This window comes from Muntiacus reevesi, chromosome 6 (genome assembly GCF_963930625.1).
Source record: "Muntiacus reevesi chromosome 6, mMunRee1.1, whole genome shotgun sequence".
NCBI lineage: Eukaryota > Metazoa > Chordata > Mammalia > Artiodactyla > Cervidae > Muntiacus > Muntiacus reevesi.
In genome coordinates this window covers 108,825,007-108,838,248 of record NC_089254.1, presented here as the reverse complement: position 1 = coordinate 108,838,248, position 13,242 = coordinate 108,825,007, and the positions used below count along the sequence as shown (strand labels likewise).

General features: G+C 45.7%; 1 pseudogene; it reads left to right on the top strand.

Annotated features, from left to right (window-relative positions):
- Window positions 1–4,282, top strand: part of LOC136170388 (large ribosomal subunit protein uL4 pseudogene) — a 45,278-nt pseudogene extending 40,996 nt beyond the window's left edge.
- The last annotated feature ends 8,960 nt before the right edge of the window (window positions 4,283–13,242 follow it).

Sequence of the window (13,242 nt, the reverse complement as noted above, 5' to 3'; positions counted from 1 at the left end):
ATTGAGCCCATCCTCGAATGAAATGTTCCCTTGGTGTCTCCAGTTTCCTTGAAGAGATCTCTAGTCTTCCCCATTCTATTGTTTTCCTCTATTTCTTTGCTTTGTTCACTCACCTTTAGGATTCTTGTTTTGTGATTGGTTTATTGCTTGTTTTCTTTCAACACTGCCCTTAAATACTGCTTAATGTAGGCGTGGGACATAGAAGGCTCATAAAGAAGGTCTTTTGAATGATTAAATGCCCAGGTATTATGTTATCCAGAGTCCACAGATAAAGAAAGCCAAAGGTGAACAGAAGCACGTGGCACTCTATCCCCTGGGCCCTGGCTGGGCCCAGCAGCAACGCCAGCAGCAAACCTCTCTCTGGAATGATCTGGAAGCCCGTGGACCACGGGACTCAGAGTGGCCCCCACACCGGAGCTGTTCCTTAATGAAGTTCCCAGCAGCGCACATTCATCACTTCCTGCGACTGGACTGCACTCAGCACTGGGAGAATATTAAGTTAAGAGGAACACATTAAGTGCTGGTGTAAATTAAAAGCCAAATCATTCTATAATCAAATAGTCATTATTCCAAAAGGAATTGCTCACTGGGAACACTTTTATCAGTATTTATTGCTCTATTATATTATAATGGGCTATTTAATAATAAAAAAAATACATCATATTGATTAGAAGCCAGCCTTTGATTCAGACAAAATCGCAGAGGTCCTGTGTATATTTTCGCCCATCCTGTAATTTATCCCCCGCTGCCCTACTTTTATTGCACCCTGGTCTGAGGAACAGTTAAGGACACATAGACGCATCAGTCTTTCTGCCAGGGAACAATACACGCGGACGCTATGAAGCAGCTTTAAACTGGGCATTCTTCTTGGCTGCACTTACGGAAATCGAAGATGACTGCTTCCGTACGCCCCTGACCTTCTGGGCTGGGAACATACCACCTCGGCTTTGGTTCTGCACGGGGAGTCAGGGTTTGCAGGCTGCCGTGTGGTCAGGAGCTGGGCGTGAGCTGCGGGCAGCAGAGCCAGGACAGGAGGTGAAGGGAAGGAGGAACAGGGAGAGGATACGGAAAGGGGAGAAGAAAAGATGGAGAAGAGGAGGGAGGGCTGTAGGAAGGGAGGACGGGAAGAGGGCGGGAGAGGCGCGGGGTCAACAGTGGAGCCCCGGTCCAGGCACTGGGGTGCACGGGGCAGGAGGAGCTCTCCCCTCCCCCATCCCTAGCATCACTCCCTCCTCAAACCACCCTGGACCACGTGCAAACCCAGCCAAGCCAGTCACATCGTCCCCGGGGCCTTTCTCCCCTTGAGCCGGTGAAGACAGTCTCTCAGTGTCAGCGGGTAACATGGCCGAGGCTGGACCTAACTCATTTTGTCCAGAGTGCAGAATCTTGCTGTCTTCTCAGATCTAATTCCATCACCACTAGAGTGCCAAGTTCTACCATCCCCAGCAGAGAAAATCATGGTATTTCCAATAGTTTCTTCTGTAATAGCGTTGTCTCCAACAAGTCATAAAAGGCTTTCAAAATATGTCTAAGGAAATACAGAGAAAGAGCTACTTTCTAAGTTAGGTAGTAATGAAAAAGAGAGAGAGAGAAATATAAGAACAGAAATAACTTGCGTTTATGTAGAATCATGTGCCATTCAAAGCACAAGACTAATTTCCCAAGGTCACAGAGTAAATTATTAGAAGAAATGGAGTCAGAACTCTCTTTTTCTGACTCGAAGTACAACAGCCATTCCTCAAGGCCAGAGGCTCCTATGGAATTGCTAAGCCGGCTCACTGAGAATGAGTGAAACAAGATCTTCTTTATCCCTCCCTTGATTCTGTCACGTTTCCTGCATTCCTCATTGAAAATATCATAAGTGGACACAACACCCCCTTGGTGTCCAGTGTACCCTGCTCATAGGCTCTGTCCCTTCTGTTCAAAGCCATCTTCTCACCATGAGGACATAATCTATACCTTCAAGCCAGGCATGAGCACAAATCCCAGGGTCCCCTTTTGAAATTCTAATTGCCTCCCACACTTCAGGCACCAGTGACTCTGTCAGTCAGGACGCTGACATGAACAGCACATCTGCAAAAATTAATTTAGGGATGTTTAATGAAGGTGTCTTCCCAAAGTTGGCTGCGAGGTTCAGAGAAAGCAGCAAACAAAGATGAATTAGCCTGGATGGACTTCTTCAGGGGGACACTGACCCTCAGTCCAAGTGTAAAGGGGAGGGGTTGGTTCTCGGAATCCAGTGAGAGCTGCCTCTGGAGAAAAGGGCTGTAACCTCGGGTGGAAAAATGTCTTCAATGATGATTTTTAAATTCTCAAAGCTTCAGGAGACACAAAATTCCACTTGAATAAATATAATCAAACTAACAATGGAGGGAAAAAGAAAAAAGTACAAAACTGCACACATTGTTGAAAGTGCTTATGTAAGTACTGATAAAAGAAATTCGCTGTGATATTTAGAATTTGAAAAAGAATAGATAAATACAGTAACAAGAGACAACTCTACACGTGGTCAATACTGAAATCAGATTGATTATATTCTTTGCAGCCAAAGATGGAGAAGCTCCATACAATCTGCATACAAGACCTGGAACTGACTGTGGCTCAGATCATGAACTCCTTATAGCAAAATTCAGGCTTAAATTAAAGAAAGTAGGGAAAACCACTCGACCATTCAGGTATGACTTAAATCAAATCCCTTATGATTATACAATGGAGGTGACAAATAGATTCAAGGGAAGAGATTTGGTGGACAGAATGCCTGAAGAACTAGGGACAGAGGTTCATAACATTGTACATAAGGCAGTGACCAAAATTATTTCAAAGAATAGGAAGTGCAAGAAGGCCCAGTGGTTGTCTGAGGAGTCTTTACAAATAGCTGAGAAAAGAAGAGAAGTAAAAGGCAAAGGAGAAGGGAAAGATATATCCAACTCAACGCAGATTTCCAGAGAATAGCAAGGAGAGATAAGAAAGCCTTCCTAAATGAGCAATGCAAAGAAATAGAGGAAGACAGGAGAGACGCGTGGCCTTCCCCTCTCCCTGCCGTTGGCACGTGCTCATCCGCTGATACCAGTGTGCGGAAAAGCGGGAGTCATCTGGCAAAAAGGTCACTTTGCCTGCTGTGTTCAAGGCTCCCATGTGACCAGAGATTGTTAACTGTGTTCACACCAACCTGCGGAGAAACAGCAGACAGCCCTACGCTGTCAGTGAATTAGCAGGTCATCAAACCCATGCCGAGTCTTGGGGTACTGGCAGAGCTGTGGCTCGAATTCCCAGGGTTCGCGGTGGTGGGACTCACCGTTCAGGTGCTTCTGGAAACATGTGTCTTGGGGCCCACATGTTCACACCCACCTGGAAACACTGGCACCGTTGAGTGAATCCAAAGCAGCAGTGATATGCCATCTGCTCTGCATGGGCTGCCTCGGCCTTACCAGCGCCGGTCATGTCTGAAGGAACTTCCTGAATGCCCTTTGCTGGTCGAAGATAAAGTTGAAGGCTCCAAGAAGACCAAGGAGGCTGTTTTGCTTCTGAAGAAACTTAAGGCCTGGAATGATATCAGAAAGGTCGACCGATGCCTCTCAGCAAATGAGAGCTGGCAAAGGCAAAATGAGAAATCGTTGCCATATCCAGCACAGGGGACCCTGCCTCAACTATAACAAGGACAATGGTATCATCAAGGCCTTCAGAAACATCCCTGGAATTACCCTGCTTAATGGAAGCAAGCTGAATGTTTTAGAACTTGCTCCTGGTGATCATGTGGGACGTTTCTGCATTTGGACCAAAAGTGCCTTCCGAACTTAGATGAGATCTATGGCACTTGGCGTCAAGCAGCCTCCCTCAAGAGAAACTAGAACCTACCGGGGCACAAGACGCTCAATACAGACCTCAGCGGGATCTTGAGAAGCCCATAAATCCAAAGAGCGCGCCAAGCACCATGCAAGAAGATTTATCACAGAGTCCTGAAGGAAAATTCCACTGGAAAACCTGAGGATCGTGTTGAAACTCAACCCATATACAAAGACCATGCACCAGAACACCATTCTTAGACAGGCCAAGAGCCACAAAATCCGGATGGATAGGGCAGCAGCGGCACTAGAAGTGAAATCAGATGAGAAGGGGGTTCCAGGCAAGAAGCCTGCAGTGGGAAACAAAGACAGCTGTTGGTGATAAGAAGTTGAAGAAGCCTTTAGTGGGGAAAAAGACCGCAGGGACCAAGAAACCAGAGGCTGAAAAGAAGCCCATAGAAAAGAAACCCACCACAGAGGAAGAGATGGCATCTGCATAGACTTAATTTTGTTTATTCCATAAACGCTAAATCATTTTGGACAGCCAATTTTGAATAAACACCTGAACAAAGAGGCAATGAGAAACATGAAGAAAAAAGAAAGAAATAGAGGAAAACAATAGAATGGGAAAGACTGGAGACCTCTTCAAGAAAACAGATCTCAAGAGAACATTTCATGCAGGGATGGGCACGGTAAAGGACAGAAACAGTAAGGCCCTAACAGAAGCAGAAGAGATTAAGAAGAGAGGAGGCGGCCAGAATACACAGAAGAGTGTTCTCTGTATTCTAGTTCTTTGTACAGAAGAACTGTGCAGAAAAGCTTTAATGACACAGATAACCACGATGGCGTGATCACTCACCTAGAGCCGAACATCCTGGAGTGTGCAGTCAAGTGGGCCTTAGGAAGCATCACTACGAACAATGCTAGTAGAGGTGATAGATTCCAGTTGAGCTGTTTAAACTTCTAAAAGATGATGCTGTTAAAGTACCACACTCAATGTACCAGTAAATTTGGAAAACCCAGCAACGGCCATAAGATTGAAAAAAGTTTCGATTTTCATTTTCAATCCCAAAGAAAGGCAATGCCAGAGAACTTTCAAGCCACCGTACAATTGTACTCTTTTCTCATAATAGCAAGGCGATGCTCAAAATCCTTCAAGCTAAGCTTTAGCAGTACATGAGCCAAGGACTTCTATACGTACAAGCTGGATTTAGAAAAGGCAGAGGAACCAGAAGTCAAATTTCCAACATCTGTTCGATCATAGAGAAACCAAGGGAATTGCAGAAAAACATCTATTTCTGCTTCATTAACTATGTTCCCAACAAATTATGGAAAATTCTGAAAGAGATGGGAATACCAGACTACCTTACCTGCCTCCTGAGAAATCTGTATGCAGGTCAAAAAGAAACAGTTAGAACCGGACATGGAACAACAGACTGGTTCAAAATTGAGAAAGGAATACATCAAGGCTGTATATTGTCACCCTGCTTATTTAACTTATACGCAGAGTGCATCATGCAAAATGCCAGGCTGGATAAATCACAAGCTGGAATCAAGATTGCAGGGAGAAATATCAACCTCAGATATGCAGGCGATACCACTCTAAGCAGAAAGTAAAGAGGAACTAAAGAGCCTCTTGATGAGGGTGAAAGAAGAGAGTGAAAAAGCTGGTATAAAACTCAGCATTCAAAAAACTAAAATCACAGCATCCAGTCCCATCACTTCATGGCAAATAGAAAGGAGAAAAATGGAAACAGTGACAGATTTTATTTTCTTGGGCTCCAAAATCACTGCAGATGGTGATTGCAGCTATGAAATTAAAAGATGTTTGCTCCTTGGATGGAAAGCTATGACAAACCTAGTCAGCATATTAAAAAGCAGAGACATCATTTTGTTGATGAAGATCAATATAGCCAAAGCTATGGTCTTTCCAGTAGTCATGTACAAATGTGAGAGTTGGACCATAAAGAAGGCTGAGTGGGGAAGATTTGATGTTTTCGAATTGTGCTGCTGATGAAGACTCTTGAGAGTCCCTTTGGACTGCAAGGAGATCCAACCAGTCCATCCTAAAGGAAATCAGTCCTGGGTGTTCATTGGACGGACTGATGCTGAAGCTGAAGTTCCAATAGTTTGGCCACCTGATATGAAGAACTGACTCATTAGAAAAGACCCTGATGCTGGGAAAGATGGAAGGCGGGAGGAGAAGGGGATGACAGAGGATGAGATGGTTGGATGGCATCACTGACTCAATGGACATGAGTTTGAACAAACTCTGGAAGATAGTGAAGGACAGGGAAGCCTGGGCAGTCCATGGGGTTACAAAGAGTTGGGCATGATGTGGGGACTATGAAACAACAACAAATAATAATAAACACTGAGACTTCAAAAAAAGAACAGATGCCTAAAAAAAGGAGGCTAGGGGATCATTTACAAGCAATGAGATCTAAAGACTGTCCAGAAGAATGGACAATGTGACCAACAGATTTCAAGACTACCATCCCGTTGCTAAGGACAACCTGATTATAGGAAAGGGGATTTCATTCTATGTTGACATATGCCATTAAACATGATGATCGGGCGGGGGGGGGAAGTAAAGAAAATAAAATCTCAAAGGTTTGATAAAACATGCCTCAAAGCTAACAAGGTGGCAGCTTGGTATTGCCACAAATTTTGCTGCCGTGGAGTAGCTCTATGACCCCCACGCCTACCCTGACTTCATTCAAAGTTAGTTTTGTCACCTTCAAACAAAACTGAAGAGCCGACACCCACCCCTTCTCATCCGGCAGGTCGTCTCAAGCTTTACTGATGTGAGCGAGTGCTTCCTAAATGAGCAGGCCTGATGCAACCAGAGGTATGATTACTGAGGCCGCAGTGCAGGTGTTGAACTAACGCCCACCACAGTAATATTTCCACTGTAAGCATTTGGCTATGAGTTGCTGATAGACTTTTTATTTAATCAACGTAAAGGCAAAGCATCAGTCTCACTAATAACCCCATTGTTCCTGTGAACAAGAGGCAAAGGCTTTATAAACCTGCCCTTCTGGTCGGGGGACGTGTCGCCACCGTTTCTAAGGTAACACTCATCACCCACAATTTAGATTCAATCAGTAATCCATCAAGTACGCACATCTGCAGAGGGGTATGTATTGAGAACAAATTCAAGTCTCCTAATTTCAGCCTCAACATCAAATTTTTAAAGAACGATCAGAAAACATGATCACTCTTTGCAGGCAGACTACTGCCCCCTGTTTCATTTCTTCACTAGACTTAAGGGGTCGTGTGGAGGGCCAGACGCTGGGTTCCTGCCACTCACACTGTTTAGGGTCTTTCTGAGAGTTCACGGCGACTCTAACACAGCATCTAACACATCTGTGTCCCCTTCCCCCGTGCCCCATGTCCCCTAGGCTCAACGCTACATCAGAATTGAGCCCAATATCATTGCTGGGAAATTCAGAACCTTCCAGACTATGATTCCTCCCACTTTATCCCAACAGACAACCTTGCCCTTCTGAGCTTAGCTTTTGGGGGTGAGCTAGTTGACTGATTGGTGATTGCTTGGGTTAGAATCAGCGATGCTATGAGGAAAGCAACAATCTCCCAAACACTCAACACTCAACAACGTCACTGTTAAAAGGACACCAAATATATATCCACGATATGTATAAAATGCGTAACTAATGAGACCGACTGTGCAGCATAGGGAACTCTAGTTGGTACTCTGGTGACCTAAGTGGGCTTCCCTGATCGTTCAGTTGGTAAAGAATCCGCCTGCATTGCAGGAGACCCTGGTCTGATTCCTGGGTCGGGAAGGTCTGCTGGAGAAGGGATAGGCTATCCACTCCAGTATTCCTGGGCTTCCCTTGTGGCTCAGCTGGTAAAGAATCTGCCTGCAATGTGGGAAACCGGGGTTCGATCCCTGGGTTGGAAAGATTCCCTGGAGAAGGGAAAGGCTACCCACCCCAGTATTCTGGCCTGGAGGATTCCAAGGACTATAGAGTCCATGGGGTCGCAAAGAGTCGGACACGACTAAGTCACTTGGTGACCTTCGCGGCAAGGAAGTCCAAAAAAGAGGAGATAGATGCATCCATGTGGATGATTCACTTTGCTGTACAGTAGAAACGAACATAATACTGTAGAGCAACTACACTCCAATAAAAACAAATCAAATGCGTGTATCAAACTAATAAATAAATGGCAACAGAAAAAGTGACCCAAATGTAATTTCCAAGAGCTTTCACGTTCAAAAGCCAGCAGCCTATAAAAGCAGGTTTATTTTTCCAACAACAATAACAGATTTTGCACATCAGCAGTTCGTCAGAGGGAGGGACTATTTCCTTTGACCTTGTTCAGGACCCTGTGGAATTGGTGACACGTTCACAAGTATTGACGCTAGGGCTTCACTGCAGCCCTGACTGCTCCCACCCAGATGACATCATCTCCTTCAAGTTGTCACCCCCTTAGTGACAGGGAAACGTTCCAAATCCAGGATCAAGTCCTGGAGAAGCAAGCCATCGGGAGCTACAGCGGAGCTTCTTCCTCTGGCCTTTCTAATCCCAAGGCCCCCTTACCTGAGGTCTCCAGGGGACCGACTGCTGGCATTTGAGCCCCCATAACCCACCCACCCCCTGAACTTCAGCCCCCTCTCCTGTGACGGGCACCCTCAACGCCCATAGGATTAGCATCGTCCCCAACGCACCTCAGTTTCCTGTGCTCACAACCCTACATGCCTGGATCCACCCGCCCTTTCCTCACCTACTGAAACCACATGTAAATGAGTAGCTGTGTTGGCTACTGCAGCCTGATCCATGGCCCTCTTTCCCCTTCTTAGCCCTGGACTGGGAACTACATTTCCCAGACTCCCGCTCCAGGGAGGGATTCCAACTGGTTTCCTCCAAAGAGGTGCACTGGGCTTCCCTCATAGTTCAATTGGTAAAGAATCTGCCTGCAATGCAGGAGACCCCGGTTTAATTCCTGGGTCAGGAAGATCCCCTGGAGAAGGAATAGGCTACCCACTCCAGTATTCTTGGGCTTCCCTTGTGGCTCAGCTGGTAAAGAATTCACCTGCAATGCGGGAGACCTGGGTTCAATCCCTGGGTTGGGAAGATCCCCTGGAGAAGGGAAAGGCTACCCACTCCAGTATTCTGGCCTGGAGGATTCCAGGGACTGTACAGTCCATGGGGCCACAAAGAGTCGGACGCGACTGAGCGATTTTCACTTTCACTTTTCAAGGAGGTGCACTGCTGCAGAATTTGCAGGCAGAATAAACAAAGAAAGCCACTTTTTTCTGGTGGTTTGTACTTTGCCAGGTTAATAACAGTGGTGCTTTGAGGTGACCTCTCTTTGGTGCTGCACTGAGGTCATTCACAGCATCTCTGGATATCCTCCCAGGAGTCTCCACTTTAATGCTATTGCAGGTGAGAATTCTAGCCATTTCTGCACTTGGAGATTTCCTGAAGATAACGTCGTCACCTAATGGAAGTTTAATCCAATAATTCTCTACGAAGACTCTTCCCATTTTAGTATCTAAAGTGCATCACCCTCTGGCTGATCCTGATACGGTGGAGGAAATGTTAACAATTTTAATAGACGGCTCTGGAAATGCTTGTAGGAAAAGAACAATATATGCTTGGAGGGAAAAGAAAACCTTGAGATATACTTCAAGGAGAAGGTGAGATGGCCAGGGTCAGGTGTGTGGGCTGAATCACTTCTCTAGAGAAGCAGACGCCAGAGGAAGAGGAGACGCAGTGGAGCTGGAACTTGATATCTCTTCCCCAGACCTTGGGCCTTCAGTGACCCAGAGCTTCAGCATGACAAGCCAAGAGTCAATCTCTTGTGTGTGCATGCTTAGTCATGTCCAACTCTTCACCACCCTATGAACCAAAGCCCACCAGGTTCTTCTGTCCATGGGATTTTCCAGGCAAAAGTACTAGAGTGGGTTGCCATTTCCTCCTCCAGGAGATCTTCCTGACCCAGGAATTGAACCCACATCTTCTACATTGTCAGGCAGATTCTTTACCACTGAGCCACCAAGGAAGCCCAGATTTCTTGTAGGAAGGGGTAAAGGGGTGACATGGGAAAAGCATGGAGCTGGGGGAGACTGAGCCCCGGCGATAAGCAGGTTGGTGGAGACAAATGATGAAGTGCCCGACCCTTCCCTCAAGGACCAGGAACCCTGCTGCCTCCCAGGCTGCTTGGGTGTCGTGGTACCAACCCAGTATCTCTTTCCATCCCACTGAGGAGCCTTGCATGTGACCAGACACCCTACCCGCTGCCTAGCCTAACCTGGCCAACCGTTCCGTGTTAAATGGTGCCCATGGGGTGCCTCCTCCCACAAGCCTTCCAGAATGATAACTCAACCCAAGAAAAGTTTGGTGGAAGATGCAGTTAGACATTTGGTGGCAGGAAACTTTTTAGTATCCATTAAAGTCAAGTTGTATAGAATCAACTCCCAAACCTGGAAGAATTATCACACAATGTAAAAAGAGAGGCTGTCAACCATGAAATACTGATTAAAACAATAGAGACTCCAACAAACAACGCGTGCTCACTGAGATGTTGCCCACCCCCGCACTCCCATAGATACCCTCACCCATGTCCAGAAGTGTCATTTGGTAATTCTGTAAATGGTGAAAATTTCTTTCTGATGCTGCAGAATCCCCGCTGAGACTGCAAAGTGGAGCTAGGTAGATGCAGGTAATCTACACTTCTCCAGGGCACCATTTTTCCCCTGACTATGTTCTGTGAGAGATTTTATATTTTAAAAAAAGAGAGGTTACAAACTCAAATAAGTTTCAAAACTGCTGCCTATCTCATCCTCCTTTTGCAGATTTACAGTTTACATCAGCAAAATAAGCACTGTAGAATCCAGCACTAAAAAGACCCTTTTAAATTCCATTTAATCTAAATGATCTCCAAATTTTTCTGTGCAACAAGTCCTTTCTCAAAAGGGTCTATGAAACAGTGCTTCAAACGAAGCCTGTTTGGGAAACTCTGCTCTAGAGAAAGTACGGCCAAGGTTTTACAAACCCTGGCATCCCTGGTTATGTGTCTCTTAAAACTCCAATAAGTATTTCTTTAGGAGAAGAGAGACTAGCCTGCAATGTTACATAATCTGCCACTTTCCACATATTACGTGCAGCTTCTCCCTCATCTCTAAACCAGAAAACCTGCTTCAGACCGAATGCTTTTAAGTCAGGACAGCCATTCAGTTCTGCCTCCTCCCAACTCCCAGAGAGGCGAAACTTCACCTCCAGACTGTCAAGAAACTGGCCGCAGAATGCAATGACAGAGGCAATTCCTTACGCAGCACCAAGGGGCCAAGTGCCATTCTCAGGTCTTGGCCTATCTTAATCCATTTAATCCTCGGGGAACCCTGGAAGGTATAGACTACTATCTTCATTTTGCAGATTGAGAGTCTAAGGTCCAGAGAGGTGAACCACTTGCCCAAAGCCACACCTGCACGAAATGATCAGACAGGTCACCTGGCTTCCTAGCCTGTACCCTAACCACTGAGCTACTTTTCACAATTACTTCCTTTTTGGGGGGCTTCCCTTGTGGCTCAGCTGGTTAAGAATCCACCTGCAATGTGGGAGACCTAGGTTTGACCCATGGGTTGGCACGATCTCCTGGAGAAAGAAAGGCTACCCACTCCAGTATTCTGGCCTGGAGAATTCCATGAACTGTATAGTTCATGGGGTCACAAAGAGCTGGACATGACTGAGAGGCTTTCACTTTCACTCTTTTCCTTTTTTGGGGGTTTTTTTTTTAAATAAAGTATAGTTGATTTACAATGTTGTGATAATTTCACATATACAGCAAAGTGATTCAGTTATATATATATGAACCATGAAAGTTGCTCAGTCACATATATATATATGTGTGTGTGTGTATGTGCATATATATAGGCAAGGAAAGCTATATATATATATATATATATATAGGCAAGGAAAGCTTTATTCTAGGCCATTTCTGTAGGAGAGAGAGACTGAACCAACTCAGCTGAAACAGGGTAGGAGAGTTTTTAATCCCTGGGGTGAACTAGTGGAAAAGTCCTGGAGGAAGTTAGGGAGTGGGTGGTCAATACGATGAAGCCTCTAAGTCTGCTAATTTATACTTACTGTAGTTAGGCCCCTGCTCTCCCAGGGACACTGGGAAATAGGGCATTATCTTTCCAGATGATGGCATTTCAAAGGGATGGCTCCCCTGTCCTCAAGAAGGACAGTCCTGGACTGTAAAGCTGGCAAGGAGCTAGAAGATGTTTGTCTCAAGGGACAGAGGAAGAATTCACAGTGTTAAGTTTTCTAAGGAGCTTCCCAGGTGACGCAGTGGTGAGGAATTCACCTGCCAATGCAAGAGACAGAGGACGCGCAGGTTCGATCCCTGGGAGGGGAAGATCCCCTGCAGAAGGAAGTGGCAACCCACTCCAGTGTGCTTGCCTGGGAAATCCCATGAACAGAGGGGCCTGGCAGGCTACAGTCCATGGGGTCACGAAGAGCCGGACATGACTTAGTGGCTGAGCGTGCACACACACACACACACACACACACACACACACACACACGCTAGTGCTCTAGAGTAAATGCTGTAAGAAAAGGGAGGTCAGAGGGCGAGAGTCAGGAAGAGATCTGTCTAAAGTTTAGTCAAGTTGAACTTGACTAAGGTCGTTTTGGGTCACACTCTAGAATTCCTGAACCAGATCTGAGTGGACTGGTCCCAGGAATCTGTTCTTTAACAAGCTATCCAAGTGTTTCCAAAAGGTGCCAACCTTCCGAGTCTTAGCTATAATAGCCCGAGTAACTAGAAACCTGGGGTATTAATTTGCTGAGCTTCACAAATGTCATTTTGATGAACTAGCTTCCCTACGAAATAAAGCTGGCCAGGTGGTGAATCTCAGCAGTGTTGTCTCCATGTTAACCTTTCGGAGATGACACCCAGCCTGGAATTGAGAGGAGCCTGGAATTTAGAGGAACTCCAGGGCTTTTTAGTTTATTTTGTTTTGTTTCAGTGAGGACCCACCCCAGGAAATTTACTGTCATTCAAACAGGAATTTTCCCTGGGACCCTGGAAGCCCATACTTTAGTCAAGGCGATTCTTTTTCTTTAATGTTCTGTACTGCTTTCAGTCCATGAAGGGTATTACTTTCCCAGGGCTACAGGGAGAAGTTCTTTATAGACCCAGTAAATCAGGGATAAGAACTAATTGAAACTTGCTTGCTATACCTTTGTGGGCTGAGTCTTGCAACAGGAAGGCAAACAGCCAGCAATTAAAATGCTAATACGGGGCTCACCCCAGTCGGGTGCGCCTGCCAGAACGCAATGGGCAGCTCGAGGAGAATTCATAACCGCCGGCCTGGACTGGGCTTAATTTAAAAGCCATCGATTTATCAGAGCTGCAAGCAACACTTTAAGAGATATTGTGCAAATGGAAAATACCAACAATAAAAATAACAATAATAATAATA